The following is a 26,155-nucleotide window of genomic DNA, read 5'->3' as shown; positions in this document are numbered from 1 at the left end:
TTCAGAGGTGACAGGAAATCTTCATTACTTCTTATTTGGACATCTGGCCAGTGAACTGATCTTCAGTCATCTTGGGCCACCTCTGCTTCAGAGGGCAGGACTTCACTGTGAAGGGTCAGAGTCCACCTCTTCAGGCTGTGGGGTCCTTGGAGCAGCTCACAGTCCATAGCTGGTGCTTTTGGACCAGGTTGCAGAGCATACAGGACCCACTAATCCCTGGAGGTTTAGCCAACTAGTGCCGAATCCTGCTGACCTCTGTGAGGATTTCCAGCAGTTTGTATTTTGGTGATGTCCTGTGTCAGACTGCATCTTCTCTGCTTGTAATCTTGGTTCCATATAGTAGTCTACAGAACAACCCATTTTCATCTCCTCTTGGGTGTGTGACAGTTGCTCTTCTGGTACATGAGGAGGAGATGCTTCCCAAGCACAGACAGCCACCCAGGATGCTCATGCGGGCATTTCTGTAGCGCAAGATCTTTGGTCAGTACAGAAACAAACCTTCAGCTCAAACATGCTGAACCACAGCACCACGAAGGCTGCAGGCAGAGGTGTCATTAACATATCCAGGGATGTTGCCTTCAGGTGACTACAGACAGCATTACCATCATGTGCAATCACAAGCAATGTGCTGTGGCATTCCCTCCTCCCTGACTGGAAGCTGTTGACCTATGGAGCTTTCCTATTAGATTAATTTATCCACAGCTCACCTTCAGTGAATGCTTTTAATTGACAACCTGACTGATCTACCTCTTGCGGAAGATGAGCACTGACATCTTGTAGACTGGTTTTGTTTTTGAACTGCAGACATTTAGAAAGAAACATATTTACTGCAGATGTCGATGCAGAAGATTCGAGCCTGCTATTCTCAAAAAGGACATGTCAAAGGCTATGGCTGAACCTGGTTTTGCTCCTGTGCTTGGTCTGATTGCCTGAATGTGGCCACCTTGGTCCTATTATTGGGATTTCCATGTCTGTTTCTGAGAGCTCTGTGGAACGCCACCTTCCTTTGCTGCTTTTCCTGTGCAGAGCTCTGGATCCAGGCTTGTCCCCAGCTCTCATGCCAGCCTGCTCTCACTGTTAGGACATGCTTATTCCCCTCTGCAAACTTTTCACCAGGGCCAGGGAGCAACAAGAAACATCTACCTGGCTCAATACAGTTGACTTGCAGTTGGAGATCTCACATGCTAACGGTGAAATACTTCGGCCTCTGCTGTAGCTCAGTCAGGGTCCATGTGCAGCCTCAAATGGAAGGAGCATTGATATATTTACATTCCTCCACCTGAGATCTCATAAACGGTGATAGATATTATCCCTCTGTCTCTATTACAGGCAAGAAGGAAGGCTCCCTCACCAAAATTCCCATCATACTGGGCATTTGTCTACTCATTGTGTGAACGTGCATGTTGACTATTCACATACCTCTAACCTTGTTTACCATAACCAGCCTCTTTTTGCATACATCAGGCTTCTGTGGAGTTCCCTTGAGTCCTCAGGGATTCATTCCACTTAATGATAAAACAAAAGATCTGCATTGTTGCTATTGTAGCTTCAAGTGTTTCTCAATACTGTATTGTCTCACAGCAGGACATGGTTAAGTAGGATGGGAACTGTATTTCAAACTGGGCATGGGAAAACTAGATGTAATTTGCATGGCTGCACAAGGTACAAGAATCCACTGTGTGGTTTATCACTTTCTCAAGCTGAGAAACTCTAGAAGAGAAAAGTTCCCAGAAAACCAAAAGCTAAAAAAATGTTGCTATTTTACACCATTTAAATTCCTATATAGAGTCAGGGTTATGCAGTTCTAGTTGGCAGGACTAGGAAGATAGTCTCTTCTGTGATGGTAACTGGATTTTTTCTGATACTACTTTCTATATTGATGCTTACTTTTCTTGCTGCTGGAATGCAGCATGTATACTTTTTTCATTCATGTTTGCCCATGTGTATGCAGACATATGTAAGTACATGCATATGTGTTTATATGTACATATACACACAAGGTCTGGGGGACCTGCCTATGTCTGCACAAATTCTATTTGAATTCTGAAGACTTCTTCTGTTAACTTTAACTTTCAGGGCTGATGAATGACTGTTTCACAGCAGAGGAATTATCTCAGCTGTAACTCAACCCATCAAGGACCATCAGCACTGTCCTCAGTGCTCTTGGGGTTTCATACAACATTTCTATTTCAAAAGAAAAGAACAGAAAACTCCAAAACTGAAAGACATAAAGAGACAAGATCCTACTTCAGAAGGCACAGGCAGCACTCCAAAACTGAAAAAAACCTCTTTCTAGAACATGAAAATTGTGTGGAGATGGGTGGGCCAGAGCTATGTGCAGTTTCATGAAGGACACCGATCCAAACACCAAAGGACTCAAGAAGCACTAAGGGTTCCCAGAAAGGGTAAGGCATTCAGGTATTTATTGTTTTTCAGAGATGTTTTTATTATTTTCTGGACTTTCAGAGCATAAAACAAAGGTGACTTTAGGATGTTCCTCTGCAAAACCTTCATGTACATTGATCCACCCCACATGAGTTCCCAGGAGGTTGAAACTGGAAGAATCCTGAACTTGGAAAGGACATTGGCTCAGGTAGAGCTGCTGGTAACATCCACAGCCTGAGATTTAGATGGACCAGCAGTAAAGGACCCAGAAAACAAAGGATTTCTAAAACGAGTTTAAACAAAACCAGATGTACAACATTAGAGGAATTTATATTTAAATAAAAGCTTAATCTTTAAACCTCAAGAGCATACTCCCCTGGCAGTCACTGAACTGAATGCAATATAAAACCCTCAGATAATACAATAAGCATGAACAATTCCTGCAGGGAGAGATTCTGAGGTGTTTTGCAAATGTAAATGGATACAGAGAAGACTAATAATTATCAGTTTGCTGTGAACTGGGGTCTCATCCTCTGGAAATCCCTGCAGAGAAGAATGGAGTAGGTTTCCCAGGTGAACATGAAGTACTGCTGGTTTGATATTCCCCTCCTCCTGGGTATTAATAGTTTGGGAATCTTCTACCAGTTTTTTTAAGTAGATCCTTCCTCTACTACACATGCAATTCAATCTCTCCTGTTCCTTAGCTGAGCGTGGTCCTACTTGCCTGCAAAATCACTGAGGCCTGAAGGTGGCTCAGCAGGCATTAGTTATACTTCAGGGATTTTTCTTTTAAAATTTTTGAATACTATACATATACTTTGCCCAGATAATGGGCAAATGATGGGTCAGTGGCACAAGTACCTGTAATGAACATGGTAGCAAATGCTAGGCAGGTGCTGTGCTCTGTGTTACTTCCTTACAGAAAAAGCAGAGTGAGGAGGACTGGCCATGTCCTTCCACCTCTGCCTTCCACAGCAGCTGCACTGTGGCATCTCTCCAGCTTCTGGCAAAACAACTCCCACCCGGACAATTGTGAATATGTTTCATGTGGTTGGAGAGCACTGGAGAGACAGGCCAGAAATTCAGCCTGTTAAGCTAAACCCAACAAATAGGAAATTATCTGCATATAAATATAGTTAATGCTTTTCCACTTGAAAGGAAATCCCCTTATCAGCTCAGTCTCAGTTGAAAACAACCATAGACACTGTGAGCTGAGCCAAGTGCCCTTGCTGAGAAGAATGGATGGCCTGCCCTGGCAACTGAATCCATGACTATACAGCCCTTTGGGGAAGGAGTTTTCCCATATTTTGTAAAATAAGTTGCCAAAGAGAGCTGTTGAAGGGCAAAGTGGAGCATGGAAATAGCACATGGCTCTTCTGCTCAGCCTGATACTGGGAACTGATGCAAAAGCAGGGAAGGAGATGTGAGGGAACAGCTTTTTTTGGTTAAATGCCTTTTTTTTCCCCTTTTAAGTAGACTGCCGTCCTGCTGCCACTGAAATAAATGAAAATGTTGCTATTCAATTTCAAGAAAGTAAGAATCATTGCAAACTTTTCCTTGTCTGAATCTTCAACTTTTAGTCCTTCCTCTGTTTTTCCTTTCTATGTATTTTTGTCCCATAATGCTCTGGGCCAAACTCATGAAGTCCTATACAGCTGAAGACAATGCAGGTACAGGAGGGATAAAGCATTTTATTTATTAAAAAACCCCAAACTGAACAAAACCAAACTGAAGCTCCCTGCTGCAATAGTACAAAACTGTCTTTAAAATGAAAACAAACAAATGACAAAACCTCTGAAACCACTCCAAGGAATACAGGATGGCATGAAGCCCTGGTTCAGTGCTCAGAAATTCAGCACAGCCACATACAGAAGTAGTTCTCCATGTATTCATCAGGAACACAGCAACCCCTGAAAATTATCCTACGTAACTTCCAGGGAATAAACATTTTTCCATGTTATCTGGTGGCCAGAAAAGTGGGGTTTTTACCCCAGAAGCACAATGATGTGGCTGATAACAGATAAATTGGCAACATACACTAGTGGTCTCTATGCATGTCTCATACAGGGCTTGAAATGTAAATTTTCTCTGCAGCCAGCCTGATCCAAGGCATGGGAACAGCAAGTGGCACCGTTCACTCCTGGAGCTGTTCTGCACTGCTGAACCACCTCCTTAGCACTGAGGCTGTGCTTTCTGTGGGCTGGACAGGCACAGGCAAAGGGCAAGATCTGCTGCTCACAGAGTTACCACCAGCCCCGTCAGGACAGTTTTTACAAGCTGTGGTGAGTCCCTCTGTTTTTCTGGGATGACTCTTATTCTTCATAGTGATCCCAAAGACCCTGCACTGGAGCAGTGGAGGAGGGAAGAAGCAGTGGAGGAGGGAATGGGACTGGAAGGAAAAATGAGCTGATAGCACGTTCAAAATTCCTTTCAGCCTGTGGTGGAGTTATGACCAGCACCAATGGAGCCTTTCAGAAAAAGGGGAGCTGGTTCCCAGTTTCCTAGGGGACTCCAGTGGGAGCCACGGCCCAACAGCACCACCTGCCTCAGGCAAGGACCTGCCTCCTGGTAAGAACAAGGTTTGCATGGCATTCTCAGCATCCTTGGTCACTTTCAAATCCTCTGGTTTGGGAAAAGTGTTGCTCTCCCGTCCCTATCCTGCCCCAACAATCAGGATTTGTTTTTCCTGGTTGAAGGGGGGAGCATCCCAGCACGAGCCCAAAGAAACACTTTTTATATCTGTTTTCCACTGAAACAGCATCATCTTCCTGGTGGCGTGGGGTCAGTTAAAGTTCTCAAGCTGTGCTGTGGAGGTTTTCTCCACAAAAGCGGGGGTGTTAACCATGGTGGCATGGCACAGCTCCAGCTCCGCTCGCACCACTCGGCTCTCCCGCTGCTCTGGCAGCCGGGGCAGCGCACCCCGCACTGTTTGAACAGCTGCCTCGTTTCATCTGGGAGGTGGCTGCCCTTCAGTCCTGGGAGAAGAGCTCATCTTCTGGATAGTTTGCATAACAATTAACATTTGTCAGCTGAGATCTGCCTGGTGAAAGATCACTATTTGCAAGTAGGCGGTGAGTCTTTAGAGACTGCAAGACTTCTTGAACCACAAAAAAACTAAGCTGAGAGTGGGGAGTCTGAAGGTGGGCTGATTTCACGCGGCAGGTTTAAGGAAGAGTTCCTTTTGCATTCAGCTGAGAGGTAGAAGAGCAGAGCTGCCGTGAAAGGGGGGATTCTTCAGCTCTTACAGATTTCTTTCGGTTGTTCCAATTAAATAAATACATCCGCCTTAAACAATTGAAAGAGGTATTTACTGCCTGTGGTTTAACAACTGTACTAAGTCAAAGGGACCAGTCAACTAGAGCCTTATAATTCTTTTCTAAAGAGAGGATGAGAGAAAAGAATGAGACGACAATGCAGTATTTATAATAAAGATGAAATGAGTGGAACTCAATGGCGCCAGCAGCCCTGGAGCTCCTGCTGCTTGGGCTAATGCATTTTGCATTAGCACGTCTGGATATCTGGCACTGGAAGATCCTGAAAATGCTTTTACAAAATAGAGGCATTCTTACAGCAGCAGCAGCATTTCTTCCAAGCACCACCACTGACTGGTGCAGCTGGGATGGGCAGCCCCTGCAGCTGGGTGAATCAGCAGGAAGTTTTCAGGTGACTGAGACCTGTTTTCCACTTGCCTTCCTGCAGCCAGGTTGCTTTTTTACCTGCTCACTTCTGCATTTTGCCAAGTGATTCCCTGATGGGGCACCCGCTCGAGCAGGGGGTGGGTGTAAGGGCAGCTGTCCCTGCCTGGGAGTTGAGGGCTCACAAAGGCAGGATCCCTGACTTCTCAGGTTATAGTGGGGAGCTACTGGGCACATAGACATCATGTTGAACATACAGAATTACATCTGTAAGTAGGTTTGCTCTGCATAGGCTAAATAAACAACATCTGTGTTACAAGAACCCCCATGTGATCTGTATCCCATACTACTCCATTACTCCATCAGCTAATCTTGTATTTGCCTTGGAAGCAATACAAAATCCTCAAAGGAATTAATAGCCAGCAACTGCAGATCACCAGAGCAATTTATTTTTCATTCTTTTCCCCAACAGACTGGAGAGATATGTGTCTCTCCTTTTCCTGAAACCTGGTTTTGAAAAGCTCTGTGTTGCATCATCTTGTCATAACCCCGCAGAACAACAGCATTAGCAGTAATGAGCAAAGCACAGCAGCACCTCAGGACAAACTCTGGGGCAAGTGGAAAGACCACCTGGGTGTAGTGTTGTAAGAAGCAGATAGCAAATGGTAACTTCTTTTAATAACGATTATGCTAGAAAGGGAAAATTCAGCACTTCAGGGTTTTCTTTAGTTTTTTGACATATACAAATGATTTCTTGTTCTAAGAAATAAGTGATACCAGAATGTATTCAATAATTCTTAAAATATGGACCTTGGCTGTTTTTCTTTCTGTCTTTCTTTCTTTCTGTGCAGCTTACCTCTGCACAGAAGCAGCACAGAAGTCTGTGGGGAGAAGAAAAATGGTGCTAGAGGCTGCCAAAAATTGTGGGAACAAGTCAGTGATGAGTGAGGTAGGTAGAAGGAAAGGAATTTATGAAGCTCTTGTCCTGATTGCTCTGTGCTTGAATCCAGCTAAGAACAGGACTTCTTTCCAAAAATACAGCTGCTCACACCCTCTGACCCCCAAATGCTGGAGCAGAGACTGGGGTAGTAGCTATGAGCCCTGGCACCTTGATCCCAGCACCAAACCTTGTGTTCATGGACAAATTACTTTTGACTTGATTTAACAGCAACACCTTTTGTTCTCAGTAGGACATGTTGGTGTTGAACTGTACAAAATCTGCTTTTAGTATCTTGGTCTCCTATATGGGAAATACTTCTGAGAGCCATGGGATGTTGTTCAGTTCCCATAGCAGAGTGCCCAGAAGTTGTTCAGCAGTGATAAGTCCAAGCAAGGCTGCTTTTCACTGCCAACCTGCTCACACACCATGGTGACTTCACCCAAACTGGAGGGTGAAAAGAAACCAACACCTACCTATGTTCTAAGACAACCCTGGTTAGAGTGTCTTGCAATGAGTTACTTAAACCAAGGCAGGCAGAGACTTTTGGAGAGGAGGATGGCACCTCAACAGAAGCCTGAGCTGTGGAGAGCAATTAGGAAAAAGGCCTTTAAATACCACAGGTGGGCAATAGCTCAACACCTGGGATACAGAGCCAAAGGGTTGGTCTGCAGAGCAAGCAGAGGTCCCAGGTTGTGTTTCCCCACATTTAGGCTGTTGAGTCTGGTCAGGATATGGCTTGGATCTGGAGGTGAGGTCTGGACTGAGGTTTTGACTTGACTTGTTGCTATTCAGAAGAGTTCCCTGAGGCAAATGTCTTATGCTAAGTAACCTCCGTGTCAGGTTTCCAGTAGTGCATCTTCGAGTCTGGATTGGTGTCCGTGAGGAATGTGAAGTATTTAGCAGCTCAGTCATTAGCTGCTTCCAGGAGGATGTGCTGCTGGCCTCGATCCACCAGTTCCCTGGTGATGGGCTGAGCTTTAACTTTGCAGTGTTTTAGAGAAACACTGGACACCCCCGGGGCTGCAGAAACTGCACGTTGGAGCAGAGTCCTCCACTTCTTCATACAGAAAAACCAAAATGTGAAATTGATGCTAAAGGAGGCAGCTCTTGAAGCAAGTTTTGGGTTCTCAGGAAGCAGGAAAGCCCCTCATGCTCCTGCCCTAGCACATCCTCGGCACTACTTTCTAGTGGGATGCACTTCAACTTTTTTTTCAGGCATTAGTGCTTTTTTACCATCTCCTCATCTCCTGCATTCTACATCTTTGCCTTCTTTCCAGCGTAACCGCTGTCTCAGAGAGTTTGAGCTGCTGCTCAGCCGGGACTGCAGAAATGGCCACAGAGACCTACAGTCTGTGACAGGTAATTCTGATATATGCCACTTGGTGCTATCACACAGGGCTTTGAAAACAACATGTCCCAATGCAGCCACGTATTTTGCTGTCTGCTGCTCTGTGAAGCCTGGAACAGCTTAAGGCTTTGTATATATCCTCCTCTGCCTGGAGCAGAGTATCCTGCTAATGCTAAAAGGCATTTTGATAATGTGTATTCAGTATTCTCCTTCCTTCAGGGGATCTCAGCAGCAGAACTGTCAGAGTCACTGGTCCACGCTGAGTAGATATGGCTACAGGCTGTGCTGAGGGAGTTGCATTTTCCCACCTTTGGTTTACTGGGTGAGCTGGGGCAGCTGGTTTTCCTTTCAGGTGGTGCCTGGAGCAGAAGCAACAGACCTGGGAGTGAAAGGCCTGAGGTGTCATTTGCTGTTCCCTCAGCTTGAAGAACAGTAACTCATTGCTTTATTAAAGAACCAGTCCCAAATAACGCCCTGGCCTCATGATGGGAGAGCAGGAATCACAGTGGTGTGATGGATCTGTCACTGCCCCCAGAAATGGCCCATGTGTATCCCATCAGGGAATGGACATTGTGCAGGAAGAGAAGTCTCGGAAATGCAGCTCCCCGGGAGATTAGAGAATCACCCGAGGCAGCATTTTGAAGATAGCCTGGAAGAGAAAGAATGGTGGGAACGCTGCATGGCGAAGCTCCTGGGAATGGGAGAAAAGGAGGGGAGAGGATGGGTGCAAGATGATGCTATGCTCCTGCAAGGAGACCCAGAGTGAGGCTTCTGCATCCCCCTACTTGCTGCACAACATGACTGTGAGCAGCTGTACCTCGGGGCAGGGGAATGCCATGCTGACTCCAAGCAGTGCTGTGCTCTTGGGGTGTTGCCCACTCCATGAAGTGGCTTTGGCAAGACAGCAGATCCTGTGTCCTGAATCCTAACTGTGGAGGCAGGGACTCTGCCCCCCTGAGCACGTTGCATGTGATGGGATCTAACCATCAGGGCACACATTCAGTTGTGGGTAGGTGCCAGCTGCAAGGGCAGCCCCAGGCTGGGGGTTCCCTGCTTTAGCGTAGGTCACCATGTTACCTGATTTGCCTCTTTCTGTGGTTTTGATGGTTTTGCACATATTTCCATTGTGCTGTGCTTTGCTTTTGCAGTCACGTGTTGAAAACAGTCAGGATACATAAAAACAGGAAAGATCTTTAATCTTAGGGTCATGAGAATGACACTTGACCTAGCAAAGCTACTCGTCCAGTTGCTTTGCTTCTAGTATACTTGTTTTCTTTCTTCAGTACTGACAGTGTTTCAAGCCTCTGGATTTCAGCCATGGCTCCTGATATGAAGTTTTAGGCAAGTGATGGGTCAAGGTATGTCTTGAGGGGACTATGGTAAACTAACAAATTATACCGTCTCAGAAAAGCTCAGGATTGCCCTTGATCTCTTTCCATCAATTTCTTCTTTTGTCTTGAAATAGTCAAGAGTATCTTAAGCAAACTGGTATGTTTTTGTTCATTGCACAATTTTCTTCAGCTAGTGAATATTAATTCCCCTATCAGGTGAAATAATTGGAATAATGCAAATAGATGCAAATAATAGTTGCAAATTAAATTATGCTCTAAGTACTTTACAATAAACAGATTAAAAAAAAATACATTCATTTTAATACCTGAATTCTTTGTATAAGCAGAATCAAGAGGTGGAAGACCAGAAGGAATGTTAGAAGTTGCAATGACCCTAAATCCTGGATCATGAAATTTGAGCTCTGCCATTGGAAAACTGTTGCCTGTTGCACATGCTGTGCTTTAAAAATGATACTGATGACCCTGCAAGAATACTCAGTGGGTTGACTTCCCAAAATCATATGGTCAAGTCTGCGTTCAAACTACACCACTTCAGAGCATGACTAAAAGGCACAGATGTCACCTATGGAAGTCCCCAGATCTGGGCTGAACTTTGCAGTGGTGTCTATCCTTTACAAACACTTTCACTATCATTTACGGGGGGATCACCCTTGCACAGCTCTTGCATTTGGCATGAACAGGGAATGGCCCTGTCCCACGGAAATCCAAAAATGCCACTTGGCACCATCAGACCACATGAAGCTTTCCTAAAGCTGATTGCAGGCGAGGAGCAGAAACCCCTTGTTTCAAACTCCTGCATTATCAGAAAACTTCTAGAGTTTCTCAGGCATTCATCACAACCCCACAATCTGTCCAGCTGAGTGAGAGTGCCGTGCAGCGGGATCGGGTTTTATGCGGCACCAGGTACGCCGATAACCCTCCCTAATCAGCCGCTGATCTCTGCTCGGTGAAAGCGCTGCCCGTGGTATTTCTGCTGAAGCTATTTTTAAATGACAGTGTGATATTTTGTTTCTTTTGCTCGTTTGTCAATGGAGAACTGGCTGTGCTGTGCATCTGCTCTGACAAGAAACTTCCAGTTATTTTTCAGCCCGTTCCAGCTGGGATGGAGGCAGGGCTGGAGAAAGTGCTGGCTGCAGGCAGGGTGAGCTCTCCAGGGAGCAGTGGCCCTCTGCCTGTCGGGGTCCCCTGTGTCTGGCTGTGGGAAAAGCCTTCTAGGTTTCTTCCAACTCTGGTCCTGATGCTGCTTTGGGCTAGCTTTCACAATTAGGGTTATTTTATGTTCAGCTGAGATGCTACTTGCATGAATGTTGGGGTTTTGTTTTGTTTGGGGTTTTTTTCTGTCACTTTAATTGCACTAAGTTTTCAAGGAATTACGTTTTTAGGTTTAAGTTGTGAATGGCCTCAGAGCATGAGCATCCAAAAATTGAAAATTAAAACCTGTCATGTCCAAATGGTGTCACTGCATGGACAATTCACATTTCATCTCATCAAATGGCGTTCCCAAATGGAAATGTAACAGGTTCCACCTCTGCATCCAAGCACCTGGACATCACTGCATGTTTCACAAAGAGCTGCATGTTCCACACATCATTTCTCTCAAAAATGCATTACAGACTGGCATTAACCACTTTCCATCCCTGTTGGTTTCTTCTGGATGAAGGAAAAATAAAATTCCTGCTGGGATTTTTCTGATTCCCAAGCCCTCCACCCTTAAGCACTGCTGGATGACAGTTGTGTCACAGTTGTATACCAAGATTTTCTAACCCTGCAAATTCACACACAAATGGCTCACAGAAGATAAAACCCTCCTGAGAAACACAGGTTGTCTATGAGTATGTGGCTATCAGAAAAAATCATGCCTAATTAAGTCCTGGAAAATTACATTCACTGGTTTTAAGTCCTCTGTTTATACCTGGGCCCAAGATTTCTGTTTAATCCCAGGATTGATTCCACTGCCTTCCTTTACTTATAAAATGTACAACACTGTTTCCCTACAGAGCTAATCCCACAGACTTCATCAAGATTACTGCTCAGGTAATTCCTTCCCATCTAAGAAACAGTGTTGGACCCAGTCTCAGGAGAGGAGCCAGTCCCTGGGATCAGTCTTTGAAGCAGAACTAGATCTTTACTAAAATTTTCTGCCCTGATCCAGCAGATCCAGCAGCTGGGGCAAGAGGGAGAGTTCCATCCCTTCTTAACCTGAACTATGCCAATTTCCACCACTTACTGAAGCTGGTTTTTACATTGCAGAGTCCAGTAGAACTGGATTGAAACCAGCATGCTTTTTTTTTTCCCATTGAGAATCTGACTGATGCCCTAAAATCTCTTGAATTTTCTAGTTTGTAACACAAAAGCCTTTGGGAAGACCAGATATAGCCTGATTGGTTAGATTTTAAAGATATGTTGGACCCTAATAATTTCTGCTGCCTTTAGTTAAGATCCCTGAGGCAATAATAACGGAAGCTGTAAAAATATGTCCCTTATTCATCATGGCTTTACGTCAGAAGTTTACTGCTCTAATCATTAACTAGCCTGCTGCGTTATCTATGAAAATTGCTTGGTAATATTTATGAAATGTGACCTTTGTTAATTCAATGTTACAAAGTCTTGGATTCGTTCTGTTTGCAAGTGGAACAGATTTCCAAATCACTCTGCAATTAGTACAGTTTGATCTAACCAGCCTATCTCTGCATGGGGTAGCCTTCTACTGAAACAGCAGGATCGCTGTCAGAAATGAAATGTGTTTTCCATACGGCTGAAAGTACGGCTGTGACACCTGCTTGCACTACATCATCTTTGGCAAAGGTAAGTGCTGAATGAATATTCACAATAAGGGAAAACAGTAACCAGACTTAGAAAGATTTTTGTTGTGAGAAATACCTCAATTAACAAAAATTAAAATGTATGTGGCCAAAAATGATTGCTATGTGTAATAGTGTAAAGAAAGGAAAACGGGACGTTAGGCTGAAATGGGAATGATTACCCATTCTGCATTGGATACAGATAAAGGAACTGCAAGAAATAACAGGAAGATTCAGGAGCCCTGTGGAGTCAAGATGCTTTGCTGCGTGGTTCTCTAATCCACTCCCAAGGCCACCATTAGGCACGGACAGTGAGTCCTTCCCCACCTAAAAAGTCCATGTTCCTGATCCACCCAATGCTACCATGAATTGCCGATTCTCACAGTCATACAGGACCACCTGCAATGACTCAGCCTATGGGGTGTTCTGGAGGAACCTTCACCAAAGCAACAAATGTGCCGGACAAGCATCACGCAGTGAAGCCATGTGGCACCATTCAGTAGCAGATCACTAGGGATGTGTAATATCTGCAGCATTAATATCATAGTTTTCAATTTCCCGAGCTCCACATGGTCAGTGTTCGTTTTCAATTCAGGATAACCAGTGCTCACTCCAAGTGGGACTGCCTTATGTGACACACCACACTGGGAACAAACTGAGCATCTCCCTGTCCCTGCATTCGTCCCCTGAGCTTGTCCACTAGTGATGTACAAAATTAGGGTTTGGTCTGATGAGCCAGGTTAAGCTCTGATGAAATCTCTATGCAGATGTGTAAAATACACCAGTCTGGCCCTGTGTTTTATTTTCCTCTAGTGTGACAACTGACTGCTTTCCTTTGCAGGAAACAAACATCCTTTTGGTTAAAGCAGGGGCTGGAGAGCCACAGAGACACCAGTCTCATGTTCTGCTCCCAGTGTGGAAACAGAAAGGGAGGCTGGGGCAGATTTGGGATAGGATAGGCAGCAGGTCCTCACCTAGGACAAGGTAGTGCTACTGCCCTGCAGACACCATGGCTCTACAAGGCCAAGGGTCCTTCTCAGAAGAAAGGTACTCAGGTCCTCACAACAGTCCTGCCCTTCAAACTGGTGTTTTAACACATCTTTTCCTATATATGAACTGGTAACCATATTAGCCTACTGGACCTGAGTAGTTTGATGTCAAAGCAGCAGCACAGGATGCAGAAAGCCCTGCCCATGCCCTGATCCAGTCAGACCTCCAAGCCTGCAAGCTGCCTGTAAGCCTGGCCAGCAGTGCCTGATGAACCTGCCCTCTCCCTGTGCCCTTGACAGTGTGCCGGAGAACTGAAGAGCTGCTAAGGAGACAAATGTGAGTTGTTCCCTGTGAACGATTTGCGTTTCTTGGCATCTGGCTGACAATTGTGGCACTCATTTCCAGAACTCACCAGAATCAGGGAATCCTTCCTGCACATCACTCTGCTGTTTCCCAAGGAGAAACAAAAAAACCCAGACATTTGAACAAGGAAATAGCAAGTGAGAAGCTAGAGACCTGTACAAGCTGTTAGGATATGGGAATTGAGGGAAAAGAGGCTCTGTATGTACTGGTACCATGAGCTGCAGCATTGCCTGCTAGCAGCAGTGGGGTCTGACAGTGGGCTCTGCACTCACCACCAGCCCACCTACCCTGCAGGTTCAGTTCTTTGGATGTCCTTCCCATTTCCCAAAATTGTTACCAAATGCATGAAAATTTGGAAAGGGTTAAATCGTGCTCCAAACCAACTAGCAGGAAGGAGAAGATTTGAGACTGAACATGTGAAACCAGGGAGAAGGGGAACAAGCAGCTGCACTGATGGGATGAGCTCAGCCTCTCCAGGTGTCCCAGGAACACAAACATGTGACAGCCACGGTGAAGGCAATGGGACAGGCAGTGACTGTGGCACTCGGAAATGGGGGAGCAACAGTACAGGCATAGCTGCTCTCTGGCTTCTTGCTGGGGCTCCATTGCATGCACTCATTGCAGTTGCATGTGCCCACACTGGTGCAGAATGGACGAAGTCTTGGTTATCCCACAGCTCTGAGGCAGGCACAGATCCAGGGAAAGAGGGAGGCTGGGAGAGAAGAAGTGGTCTGGCCAAAAACATGTCTAGAAATCCCCAGGGTCCCACTGGAGAGCAGTGCTAGAGCCAGGTTCCTCCCCACTGAGCTGAGCAAGTTCCTCTCTGCAGCAATCAGCACAATATTTTCTTTTCCCAGAATCATGGATTGCTCCACCAGACAAAAGATTTTGCTCCTGCTGGGTCCTTCCTCAAAGATGGGGCTCTCTCTACCATCCACTGCTGTTCTCTTTCAGCAAAAACACGTGACTGTGCTGTGAGCCCACCCCACATATTTGTAATGTCTATGACATCCCAGTGTGAAATCCCCATTTGGTTTCAGGTCTTCTCTTTGCCTGTTTTTTCCAACCACTTCAGCATTTTTGAGCTTCTGAAAGTTTAGGAGTTTCTACTTTTTTGCATAATTAGGAAATTGAAAGCTGTGGTTTATCTACTTGTTTCCTGTGAAACACAAAGGGCTGAGAGATTGGGGGAGTGTGTGGGTTGGGGTGGGGATTGTAGATAAGGCTCCTAGAGAGTACAAGGGTGAGTGTGCTGTATGAGGAGAGATTTTCTGTTGGGTCCACTGGCATAAAGTGAGGACTGCAGCCACATTTGTCTGTGGATGTGGACTTCTTGTCTGTGAAAATGACTTCTGGGAAGTACCCCTCCCCCAAGGCAATCCACTGCAGTTTGTTGTCACTGTAGCTCTCAGGCTGCAGTGCAATTGCCATGGACATCCTCCTTCCTTGCCAAGGGGCACTGCAGTGCTGGCCAAGCACCCTTTCCTCCTCACCAACATTAGTGACATTTTTTGCTGTGTAAATTCTTTTCCACTTTGCAACATTCACCACAGAAGGGTTTTGTTCACTAGGATGTGCTTTCAAAAGCTTGACAAGGAAGGGGCACAGTGTGTGAGGGATGGTCTGTCCATGAAGGTATGGGCAGCACTGATGGGGAGTTTGGTGCTCCCCATCCAAGCTGCGCTTTCCCATCCAGCCTCAGCCCTGATGTGGGCTGGGACTGCTGGGCTGGGGGAGTAGCTCAGGGAGAGCAGGAGGAAGGCATGTTGTGATTCAGCAGTGCTCATTTTCACAACCAGCTTTCCATCTTCCAGAACAAGGCAAAGTTCCCATATGAAAATGTTTTCAGTGAAATATGTCATAAAAAGCAATAATAGATATTGTAAGATATAAACAGTAGCTCTTTTCCTCTAGCAAAAAAAAAAAAGGCAATTACAGCCTTTGCATGTTGTGTAGCTGTTTACTAACATGTAGCATAACTCTAAGGATCAAAAGTGGGGGAAATAAGGTGGATTAAAGGAAATGTGTTGTTTCGGGTTTTTTTTTTAACTGGAAGTGTTCTCCATAAAACTATTATGCTGAGAGGATGACTAATGTAACCAGTGTGTGTTTTGAAGCGTGTCATGAACACTTTTTATGCTTTCTGAACACACAAAGAGAAACCCCAGGAGAGAATTAATTTACAAATCTGATTAAGCATAGTGCCTAAGTGGCAAAAAGCATCATACAATAAATAGTAGACTCCACAGGTAAGCAAAGCTTTAAAAAATAAAACAAACATACTCTACAAAGAGCCCAGATGTGTGCATTTTGGATAGTTTAATGTGGTTGATTAGATGTCAAAGGTAGAAAACAATGAAAACAGAGGTCACACTGAGGTGATAGTACTGACCCCTTTTTCATTAAGCCATCATACTGCCTATCTAGTGTAAAGCATGTATCTGAATTTGGGAAACAAAGGCAAGGATGTAAACAGAAGAATGAGACCTAAGATTAGGATTTTCTGCCTGATGTCAAAAAAGACTTATAGTTACCTTTTGTGTGGTTGTGTCAGCCTTTGCTCATGCATAGCTATAGAGTGGCTTGTGTCAGTGTTTCAGAACTGAGCAGTACTATTGTTACCTCTCTTTAAGGACTTTCTGAGTTCACAGGAATTTGGATGTTAATTTCAATACCTTGTAGCTGTAGATCAGGGGCATCTGTAAACTTCAGACAGATGGCTATTAGAAGTTAAAGCTTTAAGTCTCACCAGTGCAATTCTGAATATTATACCTATCTTTCAATATAGAAGAATATACTACTAGTGATCTTCTCACCCCCTGGGATAACTGCCAATATACTTAACACTTTTAAACAACCCTCAGCATTCAATTCAAAAACAGAGAGGTGACAGAGTGACTTGGTATGAGTTAGACTTTCCCACGTGAGGGAGTGAGTGGTGAAATGCCCTGTCCCAATACTGCTGTGTCAGTTGTCTGGTACAGCTCCTACCTTCCACCATCCTTAGCACATCTTAAAGAGAGAAAAAAGTAAAAAGCCATCCTCGTGTTACCCTGGTCTCAGTGAACAGCAGGATGAAAGTCCTGAACTGGATGCAAGATATCCAAGTTACTACAGATACCTCATTTCTCTAGTAATGAGATCTAGGGATTTTTCTGTGTTTCTATTTCCCTCTGCATAGGGAAGGTTTATTCATGACAACTTTCTCATACCTTTGTCTGTTTTCTCTGTGTTGACTGTAAGGTCTTCACATTAAGCAAAGGTCTCTTGCTGTGTGTAGATCATCTAGAGTAGTCTCCTGTAGATACCAAGAGACCAGCAACAATGAAGAAGAAGTGAAGAGCTGCCAGTGTCCTGAGAAGGTAGAAAAAGGAGAATCCATTAAGTAATGCCCTGAAACAACTTCTCTGTGGGCTGACATAAGACACACATTCACTTACACAATGCAGACACTGTCAGTGAAGCAGGAAGTCGTGTCCCTGGTATTGAGACTCTGTGCTGTAACTGCAGGGAGTCCAACACCTTGGACGGGGCTCAGGCAGAGAATCTGTGTCACACAAAAGGAGAGGAATGGAAACAGCGTGAAACCATCGGCAACAAAGGAAGGGAGAACAAAAACAGGGACAAGAAGGGATCAGAGACAGAGCCAAGTATGAGGCAAAAAAACAGACCTGTGGAAAGCTGGAAAGAAAACAAATAAACCAAGTAAGTTGAATTCTACATCCTGCCCTCCAGTTTCTTCCATCTTACTAGTACCTTGTTACTGAAATTTTCTCCCAATGCTAAAATCAACACAAAGGATGTGGCACCTTACATGACACTTGAAGGGTAAACATCTACCTGAGTGATGAATCATAGAATATCCTGAGTTAGAAGGGGCCCACAAGGATCATCCAAGTCCATCTCCTGGACCCTGCACAGGACACCCCAAGAATCACAACCATGGGCCTGAGAGCATTGTCCAAATGCTTGTTGACTCTATCAGGCTTGGTGCTGTGACCACTTCCTGGGGAGCCTGTTCCAGTGCCCAACCTCCCTCTGGGGAAGAACCTTTGGTCTAATATCCAACCTAAACCTTCCCTGACAACAACTTCAGGCCATTCCCTCGGGTCCTGTCCACTGTCCCACAGAGAAGGGATCAGTGTCTGCCCCTCCTCCTCCCCTCATGAGGAAGTTATAACTACAACAAGGTCTCCCCTCCTCCAGGCTGAACAGACCATGTGCCCTCAGCTGCTCCTCACGACAGCTTCCCTCAAGGGCCTTCACCATCTTTGGTGCCCTCCCTTGGGCACTCTCTTGTAGCCTTTATATCCTGCTTACATTGTGGCACCTAAAACTGGTCCCTGGACTTGAGGTGAAGATGCCCCAGTGCAGGGCAGAGCAGGACAATCCCTCCCTTGCCTGGCTGGCAATGCTGTGCCTGGATGCTCTCAGGACAGAGATGTCCCTCCTGGCTGCCACGGCACTGCTGGCTCATATGAATGTTTGCCTTTTGCATATATCACATTTGCAGACACAGTGCTGTATGGGTCCCATAAGGCTGGATCATACACTACATGCTACAGCAGTCTTAGATTTTGGTCCACAAACACAGAGTGCAGTTTAAAGGTGGCTTCTTTCTTTGCATGCAAGGTTGCTTTCAGCAAGTTGTGCCTTTGTGGAGGCCATTCCTTTTCCCCTCCATGAAGCCAAAGAAGTTTTTGGGATTGCTGAGCAAAGATCTTCCCTTTCCTGAGACTCAGTGCCTCATGCAATAAACCCAACGCTCAGCTTGAAGGTTTAGTTGGGAATTATTACAGGGAAGCTGCACATAGGATCAGTTGGCCAGACCTATGCAACCTTCACCTGTGATTCCTGAAGCAAGTAATCTCTAGGTCGGTCCTAACCACACAGCTACAGCTGGAGTCTGACAACATTTAGATACTCAATTACCATGATTGATTTCCCATTATCCAATTAATTGCAGATTTCACATTTTTCACGTTTCCTGCTTTGCCATGTGTCAAAACCAGCAAATGGCCTGTCACCACAAAGTGATGGCAATGAATTTGTCTGTGTCCTGTACCTTGCATTTTTCCCCAATTGTGGCAAAACTCCAACCAGGCACTGGCAACCATGGCCCAGGAAGTCTCTGGGTGCTGCCCTGCCTGAGGCTGGAGCCAAGCTGGAGGTGCCAAAGGCTCCCCAGGTATCCGAGCCCCGTGTGTCCACTGTCCTCCCCAACAGAATATTTTGGTGATATTCGGCCTCCTTGTTGCAATTTAAATGCAGTGCTTCTTCCTCTCTTGGACGCTGAAAGCTGATAATTTCCTGCTTGCAGTAGCTTTTTTTTGTTGCATAAGGAAGGAGCTTGTTACAGTCATTCCACTTGACTCTTCACTCGATTTCCGTAGTTATACCAATAAAAGAGAGGGAAATTGTCCTTGTTTTAGGTGGAATAGGAGACTGTAAAACAGCGTGAAATCAAGCCCATAATTTTTTATTCTAAACCATACGTTACAGACACAGTTCCTACAAAGTGCTCATCTAACATTCAGTTTCAATTTCTCCATAGGAGTAATTAGCTGGCAATGAGAAAAATCATTTAATTAGGCCCACAACTGATTAGAGGCTGGTGCATAGCCTATTGAAATAAAGGAGAAGATACAAATTGATTTCAACATGTTTTGGGTCAGCCCCAATCTTCCAAAGCAAATAGAGAGATAAGACAGCATCTGCTGAGTATTCACCTGCCAAGTCTTTGTGCTGATCTCTAATTTTAGGTCCTGCAGGCAAGTGTCCAGGTTATTTACCACCTGGGCTGTTTTGATCTCCTCTCAACGTGTGTATCGATGGACAAGCTCTCTTATGTCTACCATGACAATACTGGCCCAACTCTACCAGCAGCATGAGGCTCAGGATCAATACGGATTCCTCCATCATTCAGCTGAACAGCATTTTATTTGCCTCATTATTAATATCTATTAAGTGCCTAAACTGGAAAATCTTGACTAAGCAGTCTAAAATGCGTGAGTTGGACACGCTATAGAAATGCAGAGTATTATCATTACTGTACAATATGGGATGTGCCTGCAATCTTCCCATCACAGATTCACTTGGTTCCATCACAGCTGATACAAATGATAGAATCCTATGGCTGGCAGCAGATTTGCATCAGCCACATTAGGTATTATTTTTTCCCTACTGGGAACAGAACTCAACAATTTGCATACATAATTGCTGCAGGCCTATTAATACGTTACAGATATCTGTCCTCTGATAAAACCTGTTCTCCCATATAGGTATGCACGCACTTGGTTCCTGGAGAATGGGTTTATGAAAGACATCACAGGCACAGATCTAATTTCCTTCTCATTTCATCAGCCGATTCACGCCAGATTAAAACTCAGTACATTTTGCATGTCCAAGCACCCAGGTGAGAAATCTCCATGCTTAAATTTGTAAATCTAACTTTTTCTTCTTGGTTCCTCCTCTGTAATGAATTTTGTATAATTAGATGGCTGCTAACTACTTTGGTTGGTCTCCATAGGATGCATGAACTCATTCTTCTGTATCTGGATGGATTTTCACACCAATGACAAATACAAATTAATTGGAGCTTCTTCCTATAAACTCATAAGACATGACTGACCGATACACAGGACGCAGGTACTTTGGGTAAGAAAATGTTATTTTTTTACATTCAGAGGATAGATGTAATTAAGATTGTGTTACCACTGCCTGATTTTATTACAAAGCTCACAGTTGCCTCTCTCCTTAAGTGGACATTCTGTTTGCTAAAGGTAAGCTGGTTTCAGCTCCATTTGGTAGCACATACGCACACCTTGCTCTGTTTCTCTGTCTGTCCTGGACTGCAGCAGGGTGCTAAGCATCAAGGCAGCTTAGAAGATGATCACAGAGAGGTACAATTTTCTTAATTCTATACGATGTGTTTGTGTCAAAGTTACCCAACAAGAAAGCCTGATTCTATCAGCTAAAGGAGAAATGTTTAATTTACCAGGTCATTCAAGCAGTGACCTCAGGCAGATGCCCATGCTCCTCAAAAGCACTCTAACAAAGTGGGTCTGAGCCATGATTTCTTCAAAGCCTCTTTGCACTGCACTAGTCTATATATTTTGTGGAAGCTTAATGCAATACAAGTGTACACAAGGCCCCTTGTGGAAGATTAATGCAATACAAGGCCTTTTTCTACACCAAGGGAATGTAATAAGGCCATGACACGTCTGAGATTCAGATCTGAAATAACATAACAATCCTTACTCTGCAGTGTATCATAATGCCAAACATGCCAGACTGGGCACTGGGATGCCCAGCCATCCTCCCAACCCTTCACCTGCCTTTGCTGAGTGGTACTGGTCAGCTGTTTTTCCCATGTCTCATTTCTTTTTTGTCTTTTAAAATGAAAGCAGCGATACCACTGCCTTCTGTAAAGCACTTTCAGTGTGGCAGTGTCAGTGGGGATTTTTGGGATGACGCTGTTTAAAATTGCCAGGCACGGTTTAGGCAGAGCAGGATGATGGAGTAAATCAGTGTCTCAAGCTTTTCAATCTATGCTTCACTTCAATCAGTTAAGAATAATTTCATGCCTGATCACAGCAATGGCTGCAGGGCCTGGCATCAGGGCACTGCACATCTCGCTGGTCGGGGAGTGCTGGCGGAGAGGGGCATGTGAGGTCCCTGCAGCCAAACTCTCAAAGACGCTAAGATACAAATGTTGTCTTTCATAATAACAGCAATTAACAAGAAAGAACGTTACAAGGGACTGGCATTCAGTTTGAAGTACTTTTTCTTTTTAGATTTGGCTTTCAAGCATGTGTGTACCATAGCCATTACATAAGCCTGTGCTAAATCCCAAACAAAATCAGGAAAAATTCAATTGCTTTGGGGAAGCCAGTGATTCAAACACTGCTGCAAACAACTGGTCAAGGCCAGGCAGCAAGCTGGGCATAGAGAGCCCACCAAATGCATGGGAAGCCACTCAGGTCCATAGGAATCCACAGTATCCATACTATTTGTTTTTGTGGTCCTTGGACCAAGCTCTTCTCCAAGTCAATGCTGGGGTGCAGCTCAAGGGGTTTAACAGGTCAAGAACCAACCCAGAAAGCTCCTGGGGTGAGATTGCGCAGACACGACTCCTCACAGGACATAGTCCCTCAACACTGCAGCAGCAACTCATTAACCTCAACACCCCACATACCTTCATGTCATGTAACCACAGCTTTAAGGTCTGAAAGTCACTCTCTGATGGGCTGCTACCCATCTTCAGGCACTTTGAACTTAGAGAAACCACCCCAAACTAAAAGCAAACCACACATAAAATAAAGTGATGACTAAAAGCCACATGTGCACCAGTATCAGTCCAGATACAGGGCCAAGCAGATGCAGTGACCCCTGCCATTTGAGATCAGGGGTGGAGAACTGCTTTACTTGGCAGAGTAGATAGAATCAGAGTGTCCTCAAACTGGGCCTGGGCACTGACAAAAATAGTTACTTTTGAAACCTCCTTCTGTTAAACTTTCAGGTGTTTTGATTTCTGCATCTAGGAAACCAAGTTCATGATCTGAATCACAGGTAAGATGAGAAATTAAATGGAATTAGAGATACTGAGGTCAGGGAGGTGAAACTTGTCAGTGCCAGCCCTGAGTGAAGATCCCCTCCTATGTGGGCAGACGAGTTAGTCTTTGCTAACTACTTAAACCTTGCAACACCCAAGAAAACAGAGGGATGGAGTCCAAGGCACAATGAAGGGCTTATCTCTGGACATAGGGATATGGTGTAATATGAATTTTAAAAAAGAAAGAAACATGCAGTAGATACAATGAGCCAAATCTGAAAAGCAGAGTAGGCCTAATTATTTCTTAAGGCCATATGGTGGGAAATAGTGAATGAAGTTGCTTGAATTATTGATCATCAGCTTCAGATCTCTGCCCTCACCCACAGCTTGGGACACTCAGCAGTTCTGATGTCACTGATCTCACATGCCAAGTCATGCCACAGGATGGATTTTGGAAAAGAAAAGGCACTGTAACACTTAAAATTGCAAATACTACCATTCCAATCACCAAGTGCGGGCAGCAAAGAAACTGCAAACAGTTCATGTTTTAGGGTGTGGCTGCTGATGGCTCGCCTTCTACTTCTAAATATAAACTTTTTCAAACTTCACCATGAAGTGACAGCTACCCCTTATCACTGAAGGCCAGCTGTTTTCTTTAGCACTCAGCTGTCCCTGCTGCTTGCTCATAGAAATGGAAGAAAGCTATTTAGAGACGCAAATCTGCAAAGCCTTCGAGCACACATCTATCTTAGAGCCCCTCCTTCACTTCTTAAAGCAGTTTTGGTTGATCTTCTTTCACACCTGTTTCAACACCTCTGCACCCACACTGACACTACCAAAACTAGCCCTGGTTCCCTGGCACAAATAAAACCAGATACAGAATGATTCCTTCTAGGTATTTTAAAAGCCTTATGGTGCCTCCTGAGAAGGACTCATTTGAGTTCACCCCTAGGAGAAATAATATTGACAAAACTTCTCAGCGCTCTCTAGCATGCTGTTGCACAGTGTTGCTCCCTCAATGCAACTACGGGTAAAGTGTGCCAGTGGTTGTTAGGTATGAGCCAGCCCTGTCCTTCCCAAATGTGTGTGGATTTACCCTGGATTTCATCAGCAGGGGGTCTGTGAGTATGTGGGGTTCCATATATACTTACAGTTCCAGCAAACTAACACAGTTTATGACTCCTGAGGCCGAGAGCCACCACGATCAGAGATCAGCTGCCTTTTGTGACCACACTGGCTCTTACTTTGCACTGCACTTACTCTTGCACATAGTCCAGCTGGCTTCAGTGGTTCCTCACTACCCAAAGCAGCCCTTCCATGCAGGGAAGCGTAGAGGCACAAGGCCCTGGAAAGTGCCAATATCCATGTGAAATTGTCCTCCATCACCTTAAAACAACTGTCTTCAAAATAACTTCTGTCCACATTTGAAAGCAGAGAGAGCAATGGTTTTACCTTTGGGAGTGGTTAGAGGGGCTGAGCTTGGGCCCCAGGGAGTGCAGGGGTGGCTGAGGGTGGCTTTGGCTCAGCAGTCAGATCAGTCCAAGCTCCTAGGATTGTCTGGTGAAGGCAGTCCTCGGCAGGGTGCTCAGCTCAGGCTGTGTACTCTCCTAAAGGACTGTCTTGTGCAGTGTTTGTTCATACCCCTACGTTTCCAGAGTTTTTTCCAGGTAAAGTTGTGTGCTCACAGTGTGGTGGGGCAGAGCTTTTGGCATTCAGAGCCTCAGTAAATCCATGGGTGTGAATCCTGGGCTTTCACACAAACATTTACATACCTAGCACATTAATCTTCCTTTCTGGATGTATGACTGATTTCCACAGCATGTGTACAAAACAGTTGAAGATACCTTTAGACCTGTATACAAATAAATATAGGTGTTCCGAAGATCTGAGGTACTGCTGTGGATGCAGTAGAGAACGATGCCTTATCTGTGCATCTTTGCATCTTCCCCAAGTGCCCTATGCATGTGGTCAGACAAAGGGAACTTTTCTTTCCTGTGTGGACAAAGCAGACCTGTGCATATACAGTTTCATGTTGTTCACAACAGAAGGCAATGTCAAATAGTGTCTAAACCTACTTCCAGTTAACAGCAAAACTGCCATAAGTTTCACTGGTTTTTACAGTAAAAAACTGTGCTGTCTCACCCACATGCAGCAGGATTTCAACAGTTCAAGCAGCAAGTGGAAATGTTACAGCAATTTTTTTTTTTTACCTTTGCAATCTATGCACCAAATTCCCTTCTGCCTTGTAATTCATAGAGTCAGACTTTTTCCAAACAAATACAGAATTCTCTTAAATTGTAATCACAATGCTGCTTTCTTGACTGCCTTGTATTTTCTCTTATCCCTGGTGCCTGGACCAAATGGCAGTAAAATGTGATCTGTGTTTCAGCCATTTTCAAGAGCCACATTACACTTGTGCATCTGGGGCAACAAGATACAGACTAATATAAGATCAGGTGTAATGTGTATGTGGTTTTACCACAATGCTGTAAAAACAGTAAAGCATAATCCTTGTTTTAATCTGAATTGCTATTATCCTCTTAAAAGGAAACTCAGGCTGACATCTTTTGCCAAGGAATAAACACACAGGACAACATTCTGCATCCATCCTGTATGCTGGATAGCTCTTACCTAAACAGTTCAATTAAAACCAATGAGACCATTGTGTGCCCAAGTGCAATCCTGCAGAAGGACTGATTACAGGCTTCAGCACTTTTGGCCTGAAGATGTACCAATGTGTGATCCCAGCACAGCTTAAAATATGCCTATTTTAAAACTACACTTGCTCGTGTTAAAACCAACCAGTTTTAGGCAACAGCTGTGCAGCAGCTATCTGAGATAAGGATGCAGAGCTAGCAGCACAAATAGGATGGTGTGGACAGGAAAGGTGCTGAGCTCTTCCTGCTCAGCCTGTGCGCCGGGAGCCAGGCTATTCCGGTACCCGGCTTCTGTGGATCCAGATGATGAAAGGCAGCTGAATATGCTGGCAAGGGCTGGAAGGCTGGCAGGCACTCTGGCTGCATTTCTGACAGCTTTCCACCGTTTCTCTTTTTCAGCAGGTTAGGCCATTGTGTAGAGTTGAGTAATTCCCTTACATCCCTGTGCGTGTTTTTACAGGGCTGCCGTCTTCCTCTCTCGCCTGAGCACCGCAAGGGGTCACGAATACACGTGCCAGGCACACTTTCACAGCCCCTCCGGCATCCCGTTTGTATCATCTTTTTCGCTCCCATTCATTCCTTGCCATACTTTCCCTTACGGGCTGCTCCGCCGCCCCTCGTTCCCGTCTCCCCTCACGCTCCCCCCGGGCTCGCCCGCCGCGTCCCACCCGGCGCGTGCGAGGGGCAGAACCGCCGGAAGCCCCGCCCCCCGCCTGCCTCTTCCTCACGGCAACGCCACGCCCCCCTCCCGCCCATTGGCTGCTCGCGCCTCGCTCCCCGCCTCCCGCCGCGCGGCACGCGCCTCCAGCCCCATTGGTCTCTTCCCCATCCTCATTTGCATGCCTCCCCGCGCACCAATGGGCGGCCGCTGCCTACTTAACATGCAAGGGAAGTGGCCATGAGCGGGCGCGGGGGCCGGGCCACCACGTGCTGTTGCTAAGCTTCGGCTTCTAAATTGTTACTACACGGGCAGCCAATGGGCGCGGGCGGCGGGGATCTGTCAACATCCCCTGCCCCGACAGGGGGGACTCTGGCCGCCGATTGGCCCGGCCGCCCCTCCGCGTCCCGCCCCGCGCCTGTTCGCGGCTCGCGATTGGCTGCGCGGGCTGCCCGTCCGCTGTGTGTCAAAT

General features: G+C 45.4%; 2 long non-coding RNA genes across 2 annotated transcripts; both read left to right on the top strand.

Moving 5' to 3' along the window:
- The first annotated feature begins 203 nt into the window (after window positions 1–203).
- LOC116443824 lies at window positions 204–12,462 on the top strand. The gene is made up of 5 exons (XR_004240068.1): window positions 204–2,405; window positions 4,480–4,667; window positions 4,820–4,953; window positions 6,872–6,969; window positions 8,238–12,462. It is a non-coding gene; the product is annotated as an uncharacterized LOC116443824 (long non-coding RNA).
- Window positions 12,463–17,325: 4,863 nt separating this feature from the next.
- On the top strand, window positions 17,326–22,541 carry LOC116443823. The gene is made up of 4 exons (XR_004240067.1): window positions 17,326–17,519; window positions 20,096–20,229; window positions 20,344–20,471; window positions 22,336–22,541. It is a non-coding gene; the product is annotated as an uncharacterized LOC116443823 (long non-coding RNA).
- Window positions 22,542–26,155: the final 3,614 nt, after the last annotated feature.

Source organism: Corvus moneduloides, chromosome 5 (assembly GCF_009650955.1).
Source record: "Corvus moneduloides isolate bCorMon1 chromosome 5, bCorMon1.pri, whole genome shotgun sequence".
Lineage (NCBI taxonomy): Eukaryota > Metazoa > Chordata > Aves > Passeriformes > Corvidae > Corvus > Corvus moneduloides.
The sequence above is the reverse complement of the archived record's forward strand: the minus strand, read 5'-3'. Positions and strand labels throughout refer to the sequence as shown.